The following is a 15,159-nucleotide window of genomic DNA, read 5'->3' as shown; positions in this document are numbered from 1 at the left end:
CTTGAGCTGTAACTGAAAAAAAAACAAAAAAAAAGATATAATTTAAATACCATTTGTAGAAAAGAATAATTATTCAATCTGTATTGCTCTTTAATTTTTTTTTTTAACGAAGTCTCTGCTGCCAGGTGGGAGTGCAATGGCACAATCTCAGCTCACTGCAACCTCCATCTCCCGTGTTCAAACAATTCTCCTGCCTCAGCCTCCTGAGTATTTGGGACTACAGGTGCCTGCCACCATGCCCAGCTAATTTTTGTACAGACAATGGAGACGGTGTTTCACCGTATTGGCTAAAATGATCTTGATCTCCTGTCCTCATGATCCACCCGCCTTGGCCTCCCAAAGTGCTAGAATTACAGGCATGAGCCAGCATGCCCTGCATTGCTCTTTAACTTTTATAATTTGTTCTTTACTTCTATTATTGTATTTGAGTCCAAAAAATAGTATGAAAAAAATAAAAAGAACCTCCAAAATGCTAATATTCTGATTATCAAAGTCTACAGTAAAATATGCCATTACAGCTGAATGCGGTGACTCACACCTGTAATCCAGCACTTTGGGAGGCTGAGGTCAGTGAATCACATGAGATCAGTAGTTCAAGACCATCCTTGCCAACATGGGAAAACCCATCTCTACTAAAAAGACAAAAACTACCTATGTGTGGAGCCAGGTGCCTGCAATCCCAGCTACTCGGGAAGCTGGGGCAGGAGAATCACTTGAACCCAGGAGGTAGACGTTACAGTGAGCCAAGATCATGCCATTGCACTCCAGCATGGGGACAACAGGGAAATTCCAGCTCAAAAAAAATTAAATAAAATAGAGAAAGAAAAAGAAAGAAATAATCCCATTATTAAAGCCAATGTAGATACACCCAGACTTTCTACAACAGTCTGAACCAAATTATAAGGCCAGAGGAACATACTGGCTAATGTTATTTAATATATACAGTACTAAATGAAAAATGTAATATTTTCAAAACATAAACATTAGTGTAACCTTATTGGACTTATAAAGATAATTTTTTAACTAATAGAAACAGAAGATTCTCCTGAACTGCAACATTTCAGCTAGCATTTATTTACTCAAGATTGAAATAATACAACATCTATAAAACGTCAAGAGCTGGGATGGGCACTGTGGCTGATACTTGTAATCCCAGCACTTTGGGAGGCCAAGGTGGTCAGATCACCTGAGGTCTGGAGTTCGAGACCAGCCTAACCAACATGGAAAAATCCCATCTTTACTTAAAAGAAAAAAAAAATTAGCTAGACATGGTGGTGTACACCAGTAATCCCAGCTACATGAGAGACTGAGGCAGGAGAATCGCTTGAACCCAAAAGGAGGAGGTTGTGGTGAGCTGAGATCAAGCCATTGCACACCAGCCTGGGCAACAAAAGTGAAATTACGTCTCAAAAAAAAAACCATAAAATTCAAGAGCTAGTCATTGAACAGGCTCAAACCTATAACCCCAGCACTTTGCAAGGCCTAGGTGGGTGGATCACCTGAGGTCAGGAGTTCGAGACCAGCCTGGCCAACATGGTGAAATCCCATCTCTACTAAAAATACAAAAATTAGCCCAGCATGGTGGCACTTACCTGTGGTCCCAACTACTACGGACACTGAGGCAGGAGGATCGCTTGAACCTGAGAGGTGGACATTGCAGTGAGCTGAGATCATGCCACTGCCCTCCACCCTGGGTGACAGAGCAAGACTCTCTCAAAGAAACAAAAAATGTCAAGAGCATGGGAAGTAGTAAAATTAAACATAACCAACAATCTCCCATCAGAATAGCTCCATTTTTTGCTATCATTATGTGTTAAAGTCTATTTCCTAAACATTGACATTTGTACTAAAGTTTCAAGTGCACCATATAACACATTAGTGCTGAGTGAAGTTTAATACCCTTTGCTGTACACTAAACTTGAATATCATACTTACAGAGCAAAACAAAAGTATCTTTCCCTAAGGTAATTACCACTAATGCTGCTTTAAAATTATAAAATGTGAAGATTTTTTATAATGTCACAACAGCTGCAAATTATTGTCTTTAAATAATCTAATAAATCACCATCACAAAAAAGCCCCAAAACATAATCTATTTCATCTTATAAAAAGCACTTACATTTATAAACTGTTAGAGTCAATTTATAAAACTTTAATAGCAAATTATTTTTACTTAGAATAGTACTAAATTAACCACACAATAAAAACATAGGCCAGGTGTGGTGGCTCACACCTGTATCCCAGCACTTTGGGAGGCCCAAGGAAAATGGATCACTTGAGGTCACAAGTTCCAGATCAGCCTTGCGGACATGGGGAAACGCCACATCTACTGAAAATCAGGCAGGCATGGTGGTGGACACCTGTAGTCCCATCTATTCGAGAAGCTGAGGTTCACTTGAACCTGGGAGGTGAAGGTTGCAGTGAGCCAAGATCGTGTCGTTGCATTCCAGAATGGGTGACAAGAGCAAAACTCCAGCTCAAAAAACAAAATCCCATTACTTTAAGCCAATGTAGATACAGCCAGACTTTCTACAACAATATGAACCACATCAAAAAGCCAGAAAAACACACCAGCTCATATTATGTAATACATATAGTACTAGATGGAAAAGGTAATATTTCCAAAACATACACATCAGTGTAACCTTACTGGACTCAGAAAAACACTTACTGGAGTTATAAACATAATTTTCAAAAGTACCAGAAACAGAAGATTCTCCTGAACTACAACATTTGAGCTAGCATTTATTTACTCAACATTAAAATAATACAACAGGTATAACAAGTCAAGAGCTGGGCCGGGTGTGGTGGCTCACAACTGTAGTCTCAGCACTTTTGGAGGTCGAGGCAGGCAGATCACCTGAGGTCAGGAGTTCAACACCAGCCTGACCAACATTAAATACCCTTGTCTCTACTAAAAATGCAAACTTAGCTGGGCATGATGGCACATACGTGTTATCCCAGCTACTCGGGAGGCTGAGGCAGGAGAATTGTTGGAACCCAGGAGGCGGAGGTTGTCATGAGCCAAGATCGCACCATTGCACTCCAGCCTGGGCAACAAGAGTGAAACTTCATCTCAAAAAGTATATAAATAAAATGAAAGTCAATCACTGGCTAAATGTGGGTGGCTCATACTTGCAAGCCAGGGCAAGTGGATCATTCAAGGACAGGAGTCTGAGAGCAGCCTGGCCAACGTGGTGAAACCTCATCTCTACTACCTACACAGAATTTAACTGGGCATGGTGGCAGGTGTCTGTAATCCCAGATTCTTGGGAGGCTGAGTCAGCCAGATCACCTAAGGTTAAGAGCTCAACACCAGCCTGACCAACAGGGTGAAACCCCACCTCTACTATACAAAAATTAGATGGGCATGGTTGTTTGTCCTGTAATCGCAGCTACATGGGAGGCTGAGGCAGGAGAACTGCTTGAACCCAGGAGGTGGAGGCTGCAGTGAGCTGAGATCACACCACTGCACTCCAGGATGAGTAACAGAGCAAAACTCCACCTCAAAAAAAAAAAAAAAAAAGAATAAGAAAGAAAACATTTGCTATGGGGAGACCAGAAATATGATCTGCTGGCAATCCTTCCATTTTAGGAAATCTCAACAGTGGGAGTCCATTCTGTTTTGTCCCTCTACACTCCAGAAACAAAACCAGTAATCAAATCCATTCTATTTCTTTCAAAACACATCTAACAATTAAGAGATGTTATGCATGGCTCCATACTCTAAGAGGAAACCTTATGTCCTGGATATCACAGACAGTTGATGAATGCTCGTTCATTTGACTGGTATAGACTTCAATAATAAATTGTTCAATGCACTATGCCAGATAAATACTGCATCTCAGAAGTAGAACAAATACTGCTATTTTAGTTCTGTCTACACATAAATGCAGTATTTGTACATATTTATAATGGGTTAATACAAACAAACTGAGTTAATTGTTCTAGAGAGTAATAGAATTTGGACAACATGAATTCTCCTGTCCTGGCACATAATTAGTAGCTAGAGGCATTTTATTTCACGTGAAAGGTACCATTAAAAAATCAATGGTAAGCATTAAATAATTATTGCACACAATCTTCTCATCTGAGTTAATACTGAAGACCTACCTCCTGAAGCTGGTTTATCAAGTTGTAAATCTTCACGTGTAGAATTAATAGGTTCATTTCTGAAAGGTGAGAATAAAGATTTAATATTCACTATGCAATATTCAGCAAAGTAATATCCACTAGTACATATTTAACATTTAATCATCAAGGGTGGTTTTGAAAAGAAAAAACAGGCTGGGGGCGGTGGCTCAGACGTGTAATCCCAACACTTTGAAAGACCGAGGCAGGCAGATCACAGCTTGAATGTTTGAGACCAGCCTGGCCAACATGGTGAACACCCAACTCTATTAAAAACACAAAATTTAGCCTGGAGTGGTGGCAGGTGCCTGTAATCACAGCTATTCAGGAGGCTGAGCCAGGAGAATTATGTGAACCCAGGAAGCAGAGGTTGCAGTGAGCCAAGATCATACCACTGCACTCCAGCCGGGGTGACAGAGCAAGACTCTGTCTCAGGAAAAAAAAATTAAGAAAACTTCATCTGAATGCTTGAGCACAACTAAATCTACAGAGTAACAAAAAATAACAATTGCAAATCGTCTCATCAGGTGCTTCATGGAGCATGTGTCCTCACAAGTACAGTGGTAACTTGGTAACATACAGCTCTTTTGAAGCATACTACAAATATCTTTTATGGGATCCTTTAATATCACATTGTGTTGAAGGCTATCTCCTGCTAAACATCTATAAATACAATCATATATTCCCTCATATGCCTTCAAAGTCTCAGGCCTAAAAATAAGACATGGATACTATTTTCTTCCATCTATCAAAAGAAGGAAGGAAAGAGACAAAAGAGAGAGATAACCAGGTATGGTGGTTCACACCTGTAATCCCAGCAGTATGGGAGGCCAAGGCAGGTGGATCACTTGGGTCCAGCAGTTTGATACCAGACTGGGCAACATAGTGCAACAGTCTCTACTAAAAATACAAAAATTAGCTGAGTGTGGTGGCATCTGAAGGTAGTCCCAACTTCACAAGAGGCTGACAAAAGGATCACGAGGGTCTGGGAGTTCGAGGCTGCAGTGAGCCATGATCACACCACTGCATTCCTGCCAGGGTGACACAGTGAGATCTTGCCTCTAAAGAAGAAATGTTGGTGAAAATGTAGAAACTGGAACCCACATACATTACTGGTGGGAACATAAAATGGTTTAACCACTTTCTTTGGGTGTTTCTTTTCTTGTCATTTCATTTTATTTTTTTAAATAAAGACAGGGTCTTGCCATCTTACCCAGACTGGTCTTTTTTAACTCATAGGCTCATGTGATCCTCACACCTCAGCCTCTCATGTAGCTGGGATTACAGATGTGAGTCACCACACCTGACTGGTATAACTGTTTTGGAAAACAGTTTCTCAAAAGCCTAAATGTACAGTATCATAGAATGCACTAATTTCTCTCCTAGGCATATATCCCAGAGAAATAAAAATATATGTCCACACAAAAACTTGTACATGAATCTTCAGAGCGGTATTATTCATAATGGCCAATGCATGAAAACAACCCAAATGTTCATCAACTGATGAACAGATAAATACAATGTAGTGTGACTCTACCTTGGAGTATACTGTTCAGCCATAGAAGGAGAGAAATACTGACACATGCCATGACATGAAGAAACTCTGTAAACATTGCGCTAGGAGTGAAAAAAAAGCCAGCCACCGAAGATCCCCACATATTGCACAATCCTATTTATGTAAAAGGTCCAGATTATGCAACTCTATAGTGACAGAAAATACATCACCGGTTGCCTATGGGAGCACAGGGGTATAGGGGGAGTACAAACTAATGGCAAAGAAATGTATATTTCTCTATAGGGCAATGAAAGCTTCTAAAACTGATTGTGGTGACAGATGAACAGCTCCATGACTACTCTAAAGACCAATGAATTGCATACTTTGATGAATGAAGTGTAAGGTATGTTAACTATATTTCAATAAAGCTGTTATTTAAAATAAATAGGGGGCTTGTCACAGCTGGCTTGTATCTGCATATAATCCCAGAATTTTGGGAGGCTGAGGCAGGAGGACCACTTAAGGCCAGGAGTTAAAGATCATCCTGGGCGACACAGCATGATCCCATCTCTACAATAAATAATAATAAAAAAATTAGCTTTGCGTGGTGGTGTACATCTGTAGTCCCAGCTACTTGGGAGGCTGAGGTGGGAGTATTACTTGAGTTTGAAACTAAAGCAAGCCATGATTACACCTCTGCACTGCAGCCTGAGTGACGGAGCAAGAAAAAAGGAAAGAAAAGAAATGCAAGGACTTTGTGAGAGTAACCAAGTTTGAGGAGAAACAGAAGAACAAAAGAGCACTGGATGTTGAGGGTCGCTGGCTGGCGAGGTGCAGCTGCTAACTGGCTTCTAAAAAAATTTGTTAGTAAAATTACAGCTCTGGGGATGAGTCATGCAGTCAAATGATGAACGTTAAATCCCTTACAAATGCTCATCTTTCTTTACATGCCTTCTAGTGAAAAATTCCTAAGGGCCTACATAGCAAGTGGTCTGAAATGATAGCAGCTGTTTATTAAAGAAATAACATCAAAAACAAAAACTTAAACGGTTTTCTTTGATGGAACTCATAACACTTTGCTTTTACTTTCTCATTGATCTTCAATGAGACAGTAACTGGATATGCCATCCTTGCTTTATTCCCCCAAAATGCTCAATAACTTTTCATTGTATTTTTCTTAGTATTAAGCCCCCAAGGACAGGGTTCTTGTCAGACCCAATTTTGCACATCTAATGCTTATACTAAATAAATTCTTGTTCAATCTAAATAGTAATCTACATATTAATTGTAAATATAAAGAAGTTATGATGAGATGGGAACAAAAGGCCCATCTTTATCAAATTAATCTCTTCTTAATTTGTTTCCGCAGATTATTTTACCTTTTAATAAAAATTTAATTCAGTCACCCACTTACCTGATGTTTTCCAGCCTCGGAATTCCATATCACAAGGGACTTCTGAAAGAAATGTTTTCCGGTAGTCCTTCTAAATACAAATCATTTGAACGTGCTTCAGAGTTTTGGTCTTAAAAAAGATCTTCAAAGATCCTAAAAGATAAAACTTCTTTTTAATACCCTTAGGAAGACAGAGAAAGAAAATTATTATAGAAGATAAAGAATACAACCTAAGTAGCATTTTTTTTTGAGATGGAGTCTTGCTCTGTCACCCAGGCTGGAGTACAGTGGCATGATCTCAGCTCACTGCAACCTCCACCTCCCAGGTTCTAGCAATTCTCCTGCCTCAGCCTCCCAAATAGCTAAGATTATTGACACCTGCCATCATGCCTGGTTAATTTTTGCATTTTTTAGTAGAGACCGGGTTTCACCATTTTTGGCAGGATGGTCTCAAACTCCCGATCTCAGGTGGTTCGCCCATCTCGGCCTCCCAAAGTGCTGAGATTACAAGCATGAGCCATTGGACCCAGGCTGTAAGTACTATCTGGAAGCAGCCTTTTGCTACTCTCTGCTGGTGACCTGTAATAACCCTCCTCCATTGCTGCTGCACACGGGCACATTTCAGGCTACACTTTCATCTGCACTGCAACCACAAGATCAATATTCTTTACCCCTTCAATCTTGTAACCATGCTGTTTTAAAAGAAATAACTTTCCACTGAGAATTCATGGAATATGAAATAACAATAGTAAGCAGAGGCTGGTTTAGATTAAAAGAGGCATAATAACCAAAGTTAGCACAGGAAGATTGTTTGGATCCAGATATACAGCAAACAATGAGCTGACACCAAAAAATCATTGTTAATTTTGTCAGATGTGAGGAGATAGTGGCTGTTTTGGGACGTGCACTGAACAGGTAAAATGACGTGAAGACTCTGATTTGCTTTACAGTATTCCTGAAAAGGGAGGAAAAGAAATAGAACAAAATGTAGGACAATCTTAATGATCACAGAAATTGAGGAATAAGTATTTTAGTGTTCATAGTACTTTTTTCTCTACTTCTGAATAGGTATAGAAACTGTAATTTTAAAATGTATAAAATAAAATAAAATAAAATAAAATGGCCAGGCACCATGGCTCATGCCTGTAATCCCAACTTTTTGAAAATCCAAGGCAGGGGGATCACTTGAATCAGGAGATCAAGACCAGCCTGGCCAACATCGTGAAATCCTGTCTCTACCAAAAAAAAAAAAAAAAGCTGGGTGTGGTGGCAGGCACCTGTTGTCCCAGCTACTCAGGAGGCTGAGGCAAGAGAATCAGTTGAACCTGGGAGGCAGAGGCTGCAGTGAGCTACTGCACTCCAGCCTGAACAACAGTGAGAATCTGCCTCAAGAAAAAAACAGTAAAAATGAATTTACTAATCCCTGCTCTGAAACCACATCCAAACAGAACTCTAAACAAAAACATTCAAGCAATTTACATGGTGCTATTTATATACAGATCTCCCATGCACCTCTGAATGTAATATTTAAATATTTTGCAACATGATGGCTGGAAATGGCTCAAACCTGGGCATGGTGGCACACAGCTGTAGCCCTAGATACTACTTAGGAGACTGAGGAGGATAACTTGAGCCCAGGAGTTCTAGCCCAGCCCAGAAAACATAACACGACTCCATTTCTTTGAAAAGAAAAGTCAGGGAGCTTTCAGGGAGCTCACTGATACATTATTTTGGTGTTATCAACGACTGCTATCAAAACACTACTACAAAATCCAAAATGATATCTCCTGCCAGACCTTTCTCCTTACTTCTGAACTCATTTACCAAAATGCCTCCCCCACCTCCACAACTCAACTGGAATGTCAACTTGAAATTAATTAATTAATTTCTTTGTTATTAGACTGGCTTTCCTGTAACATCGAAAGACTTGTCTTAAATTCTTACTTCATGTTATTAGCATCAAATTTGAAGGCCCATAAATAAATAACAGTAAAAGATGAGAAGCTTTCAGTCATACTAGACAGTGATGTTAAATCAAACTATTCTGTTAATTCAACAAGAAAATATATAAACCTAGTTCTGACAAACTTTCTATAAAATAAAAAAGAACCATTTGTTGGGGTTGAGAGTGAAACTGGAAGTTTTACAAAGAGGTGAGACCAACTGCAGAATGTGCTCATCACGCATCACTGAGGCTGTCCCAATCACACCCTCTGCCTCATTATCCCCCTTATTCCACTTAATTCTGTCCCAGACCATAACCCCTTCTTCCATAGTAAATATCTCCTACCTACTACACATTTCCCCACCAGATTAAATGCTCCAGAATGCATGGGGCAGGGCACTGTCTTCCACACTGCCCAGTTCCCAACACCTGACTCACAGGTACCAAATGACTTCAGGATTATGAGGTTGGAAGTAGTGATTATTTCCTCAATACTTGCAGTGGTTCACGGCAATGAAAATCCCAGGATTTCCTTTCCCCTTTCAGAGGCATTTGAACCAGAGCAACTCCATCTAAAATAGGAGCTGGGTAAAATGAGGCTGAGACCTACTGAGTTGCATTCTCAGATAGTTAAGGCATTCGAAGTCACAGGCTGAGGAAGGAAGTCAGCACAAGATACAATTCATAAAGACCTTGCTGATAAAATGGGTTGCAGTAAAGCGGCAAGCCAAAACCAAGATGGTGACAAGAGTGGCCTCTGGTCGTCCTCACTGCTACTACATTCCCACCAACACCGTGACAGTTTACAAATGCCATGGCAATGTCTCAAAAGCGGAAGCATAAAAATAATCCATTCCTGGCCAGGCTCAGTGGCTCACACCTGTAATCCCAGCACTCTGGGAGGACAAGGTGAATGGATCATCTTAGGTCAGGAGTTTCAGAGCAGCCAGACCAACACGGTGGAACCCCCATCTCTACTACAAATTAAAAATAAAATTAGCTGGGTGTGATGGTGCACACCTGTGATCCCAGCTACTTGGGAGGCTGAGGCAGGAGAATCACTTGAGAACCTGCTTGAGAAGTAAACAAGACAGGCACGATCTGGGATGTTAAAGCCACTGTGCCGAAGCAGGAGGAAAAAGCCAGCAGCGCTCTGTGAAAAATGAAAGGAGGATGAGTCAGTGAGCCTCGAGGCTGAGATGAGACAGTGCTCAGTGAAGACCTCTCCAACATGATGACGTTTCAACTGTGATGCTAATAGAAAGGAGAAGCACAGAAAGCCCTCAACTAACAGCAGTCCACAAACACCAGCCCTCAGCACAACGGTGCCAGGAGGCTGTGACCTGAGAAGAAGAAAGGCACACAAATGACCAGAGTGGCTGGCACAGAGCAAGCACTCCACAGACAGCATGTGGGAAAAGCAGAGGAATGAGAGAGGGCAGCTCACCGATGCCCCTGCAGACCCAATCAGGGGCTGTGAGGTTTACTCCAAAAACAGTGGAAGGCACTACCTATGACAGTGCAGAGAATGACAGGCTCCACCTCCTACTCACAATGAGCCTGACCTGGCTGCTCTGTGGCACGGCTCTAACTGAGCACTGGAGGGCAGTGAAGGAGGATGGGGTAGAACCTGGGCTTTGTGTTTGGGCAGAGTCAGCAGGCCTTGCAAGGCTGGATACGGGAAGGGAGACAATCATACCTCAGAGTAACTCCTGGGCGTCTGGCTTGGGTAGCTGGTAGACCTAGAGAGGAGTTCATGGAGAGGGAAATGGGGACTTTGCCTGGGACACATGAAGCCTGAGGAGGGGTCAAGCAGATAGGTAAACACAGAGGTCTGGTATGAGGAGCACCTTCAGGGCCAGAAATGAGGGTCTCAAGGACACAGACAATATAGTATTTTTAAGAGGTGGGCAGGGTGGGATTATCTGTAAGGAAGACACACTAAGAAGAGAGAAAGAGGCTGGGCAAAGTGGCTCATACCTGTAATCTGAGCACCTTGGGAGGCCAAGAAAGGCAGATCACAAGGTCGGAAGTTTGAGACCAGCCTGGCCAACATGGTGAAACCCCATCTCTACTAAAAAAAAAATAGAAAAATCAACCAGGCATAGTGGCAAACATCTGTAATCCCAGCTACTCAGGAGGCTGAGGCAGGAGAATCATGGAAACTGGGAGGCAGAGGTTGCAGTGAACTGAGATCCCCCCATTGCACTCCAGTCTGGGTGACAGAATGAGACTCCATCAAAATTAGAAAAAAAAAAAAAAAAAAAGGCCAGGCGCAGTAGCTCACGAAGCGGGTGGATCACGAAGTCAAGAGATCGAGACCATCCTGGTCAACATGGTGAAACCCCGTCTCTACTAAAAATACAAAAAATTAGCTGAGCACGGTGGCACGTGCCTGTAATCCCAGCTACTCATGAGGCTGAGGCAGGAGAATTGCCTGAACCCAGGAGGCGGAGGTTGCAGTGAGCCGAGATCGTGCCATTGACCTCCAGCCTGGGTAACAAGAGCAAAACTCCGCCTAAAAAAAAAATAAAAAATAAAAAATGAAAAAAAGTAAAGAGAGTCCAGGTGTAGTGGCTCATGCCTGTAATCCCAATATGTTGGGAGGAGGAGGAATCTACTCAGGTCTGGAGTTTTAGGCTAGTCTGGCCAAAATGATGAAACCCCATCTCTACTAAAAATACAAATATTAGCCAGGCATGGTGGCAGGTGCCTACAATCCCAGCTATTTGAAAAGCTGAGGCAAGAGAAACGCTAGAACCTGGGAGGTGAAGGTTGCAGTGAGCCAAGAGAGTGCCACTCTGTACTCCAGCCTGAGCAACAACACTGAAACTCCATCACCAAAAAAAAAAAAAAAAACAGTAAGAGAAAGCTTGAGCTGAGTCCTACTCATTGTATTTACTTTCCTAAGATAAAACATCATGAAAAACATTACCACCAGGTGTGGTGGCTCACATCTGTAATGCCAGCACTTTGGGAGGCCAAAACATGGGAATCACAGAATGAGGAGTTCAAGACAAGCCTGGCCAACATGATGAAACCCATCTCTACTAAAAAAATACAAAAATTAGCCATACATGGTGGTGTGTGCCTGTAATCTCAGCTATTTGGGAGAGTGAGGCAAGAAAATTACTTGAATCTGGGAGGCGGAGGTTGCAGAGAGCCACTGTACTCCAGCCTGGGTGACAGAGCAAGACTCCATATAAAGAAAATGAAACAAAACAAAAGACATTACTCAGTAATATACTTTAAAGGAGGAAAAAAGGCTTACCAATTTTTTTTGCGGAAAAGCTCATCTACTGTCTTTCTTAATTTGATGATTCTGGTACACCATTCTTCCTTTGCTGTCAAAAATCACAAAAATACAAGTTTTCTCAATGTAATGGGTTTACTAACTTGGGTTGTTAAATATTGTTATTATTATTATTATTTTTTAAGACGGGATTTCACCATGTTGGTCAGGCTGGTCTTGAACTCCCGACCTCAGGTCATCCGCCCAGCTTGGCCTTCAAAGTGCTTGATTACAGGTGTGAGCCACCATGCCCAGTCTAAATATTATTATTATAAAACAGGTAGCATTTTTTCGTTCCTGTGACTAAAATTATTTCTAAGATTCCAGAATGTACTTATCACTGAAACAATGCTAACACTGAACAAAAAAAGGAAGAACGGGACATTCATTAACGCTGGAAAAAAGCACAACTCAGTGTGCTCAAGAACAGCTACCAGGCCAGGCACAGTGGCTCACGCCTATAATCCCGGCACTTTGGGAGGCCAAAGCGGGCAGATCACCTGAGGTCAGGAGTTCAAGACCAGCCTGGCCAACATGGTGAAACCCCATCTCTACTACAAATACAAAAATTAGGCAGCCATGGTGGCAGGTGCCTGTAATCCCAGCTACTTGAAACATGAAGTAGGAGATTTGCTTGAACCCAGAAGGTGGGAGGATACAGCAAGCTGAGATCATGCACTGCAGTCCAGCATGGGCAACCCAGCAAAACTCCATCTCAATAAACAAACAAACAAACAAACAAAGAGCTAGCAGGCAACATTTGCTATGGGAAGACTAGGAACATAAACTTGCTGGCAATCTAAAATTTAGATTTCAGTAAATCTAAACATTTTAATTTCATTCTGTTTTGTCCCTACACCATGCCAGAGCCAAAACTAGTGAGAAAATCAATTCTATTTCTTTGAAAACGCATCTAACAATTAAGACATGAGTGAAAACTCTTGTCTCACAAAGGAAAAAACATTCCTCTGGGAAGTCCTTCTACATAAAGGTCTTCAACATGAGACTGGAGAAAAGGGTACAGGATCATCAACAGACCAGTGGCTTTTATTGTTTGAGCTGTAAGGACAAAAACAAAAAGGGAGATCATTTAAACACAACCTATATTGCTCTTTAACTTTTCATTTTTCAGATGGAGTCTCGCTCTGTCGCCAGGCTGCAGTCAAGTGGCGCAATGTCAGCTCTCTGCAACCTCCATGTCCCGGGTTCAAGTGATTCTCCTGCCTAAGCCTTCTGAGTAGCTGGGACTACATGTGCCCGCCACCATGCTCAGCTAATTTTTATACTTTCAGTAGAGACGAAATTTCATCATGTTGGCCAGGATGGTCTCGATCTTCTGACCTTGTGATCCACCCACCTTGGACTCCCAAAGTGCTGGGATCACAGGCATGAGCCACTGAGCCAGGCATTGCTCTTGAACTTTTATAATTTGATCTTTACTTCTGTTATTGTAATTCAGTCCAAAGAAAAATAGTGTGAGAAAAATAAAAATAACACCAAAAATGCTAATATTCTGTTCATCAAAGTTTGCAGTGAAATATCCCATTACAGCCAGGCAGGGTGACTTACCTCTGTAATCCTAGCACTTGGGAGGCCAAGGCAGGTGAATCGCCTGAGGTCAGGAATTGGAGACCAGGCTGGCCAACATGGCAAAACCAAATCTCTATGAAAAATACACAAATTAGCCAGTTATAGTGGTGAGTGCTTGTCATCTTAGCTACTTGGGAAGCTGAGATAGGAGAATCACCTAAACCTAGGAGGCAGAGGTTGCAGTGAGCTAAGATCACCATTGCACTCTAGCATGGGTGACAAGACCAAAACTCCAGCTCAAAAAGAAAAGAAAAGATCGGTAGATCCCATTACTTTAAGGCAATGTAGATACAGCCAAACTGTCTAAAGAAATCTGAACCACATTATAAAGTGAGAAAAACATACCAGCTAATATTATTTAATACATATAGTACTAAATGGAAGAGGTAATATTTTCAAAACATAAACGTGAGTGTAACCTTATTGGACTTACAAAAATAATTTTTTTAATAACTGAAACAGAAGATTCCCTGAACTGCAACTTTTAAGCTAGCATTTATTTACTCAAGATTCAACTAATATAACAGCTATAAAAAGTCAAGAGCTGGGCTGGGCATGGTGGCTCATGCCTCTATCCCCACATTTTGGGAAGCTGAGGCAGGCAAATCACCTGAGGTAGACCGTTCCAGACTAGCCTGACCAACATGAAAAAACCCATCTCTAATAAAATATAAAATTAACTGTGGCATATGCCTGTAATCCCAGCTACTCTGGAGGCTGAGGCAGAAGAATAGCTTGAACCCGGGAAGCAGAGGTTGCAGTGAGTCGAGATTGAGCTATTGCCCTACAGCCTGGGCAACAAGAGCAAAACTCCATGTCAAAAAAGAAAAAAGTCAAATGTTAGCCAGGTGGGAGTGGCTCGCACCTGTAACCCCAGCACTGAGGGAGGCCAAGGTGGGTGGATCCCCTGAGGTCAGGAGTTTGAGACTAGCCTGGCCAACATGGTGAAACCCCATCTCTACCAAAAATACAAAAATTAGCTGGGCATGGTGGCACTCACCTGTAGTCCTAACTACGGAGGCTGAGGCAAGAGGATAAATTCAACCTGAGAAGTGGAGGTTTTGGTCAGCTGAGATCACACCACTGCGCTCCAGCCTGAGTGAAAGAGCAAGACTCTGTTTCAAAGAAAAAAAGAAAAGAAAAGTCAAGAGCATGGGGAATATTCAAATCAAACATAACCAACAGTCTCCCAACAAAACAGCTCCATTTCTTTGCTATCAGTATGTGTTAAGGTCTATCTGCTAAACACTGATATTTGTACTCATGTTTCAAGTGCACATTAGTGCTTAGATTTAATATCCTTTGCTGTACAC

At 41.6% G+C, this 15,159-nt stretch overlaps 1 protein-coding gene across 50 annotated transcripts in view; it reads right to left on the bottom strand.

Moving 5' to 3' along the window:
• Window positions 1-15,159, bottom strand: part of LOC128928144 (general transcription factor 3C polypeptide 1) — a 150,012-nt gene that overhangs the window by 34,897 nt on the left and 99,956 nt on the right. For 38 of the 50 annotated variants that reach the window (XM_078338604.1, XM_078338619.1, XM_078338613.1 and 35 more), the window contains 5 exons: window positions 14,847-14,961; window positions 13,826-13,919; window positions 12,236-12,308; window positions 7,041-7,172; window positions 4,114-4,172 (listed from right to left, as the gene is read on the bottom strand). The gene's annotated coding sequence lies outside the window, so the exon portion shown is untranslated. Of the gene's footprint in view, window positions 1-2,952; window positions 3,051-4,113; window positions 4,173-7,040; window positions 7,173-10,663; window positions 10,707-10,944; window positions 11,039-12,235; window positions 12,309-13,825; window positions 13,920-14,846; window positions 14,962-15,159 lie in introns of all 50 variants that reach the window. The other 12 variants (XM_078338610.1, XM_078338608.1, XM_078338629.1 and 9 more) reach the window with 8 other exon arrangements.

This window comes from Callithrix jacchus, chromosome 9, assembly GCF_049354715.1.
Source record: "Callithrix jacchus isolate 240 chromosome 9, calJac240_pri, whole genome shotgun sequence".
Classification (NCBI taxonomy): Eukaryota; Metazoa; Chordata; class Mammalia; order Primates; family Cebidae; genus Callithrix; species Callithrix jacchus.
The sequence above is the reverse complement of the archived record's forward strand: the minus strand, read 5'-3'. Positions and strand labels throughout refer to the sequence as shown.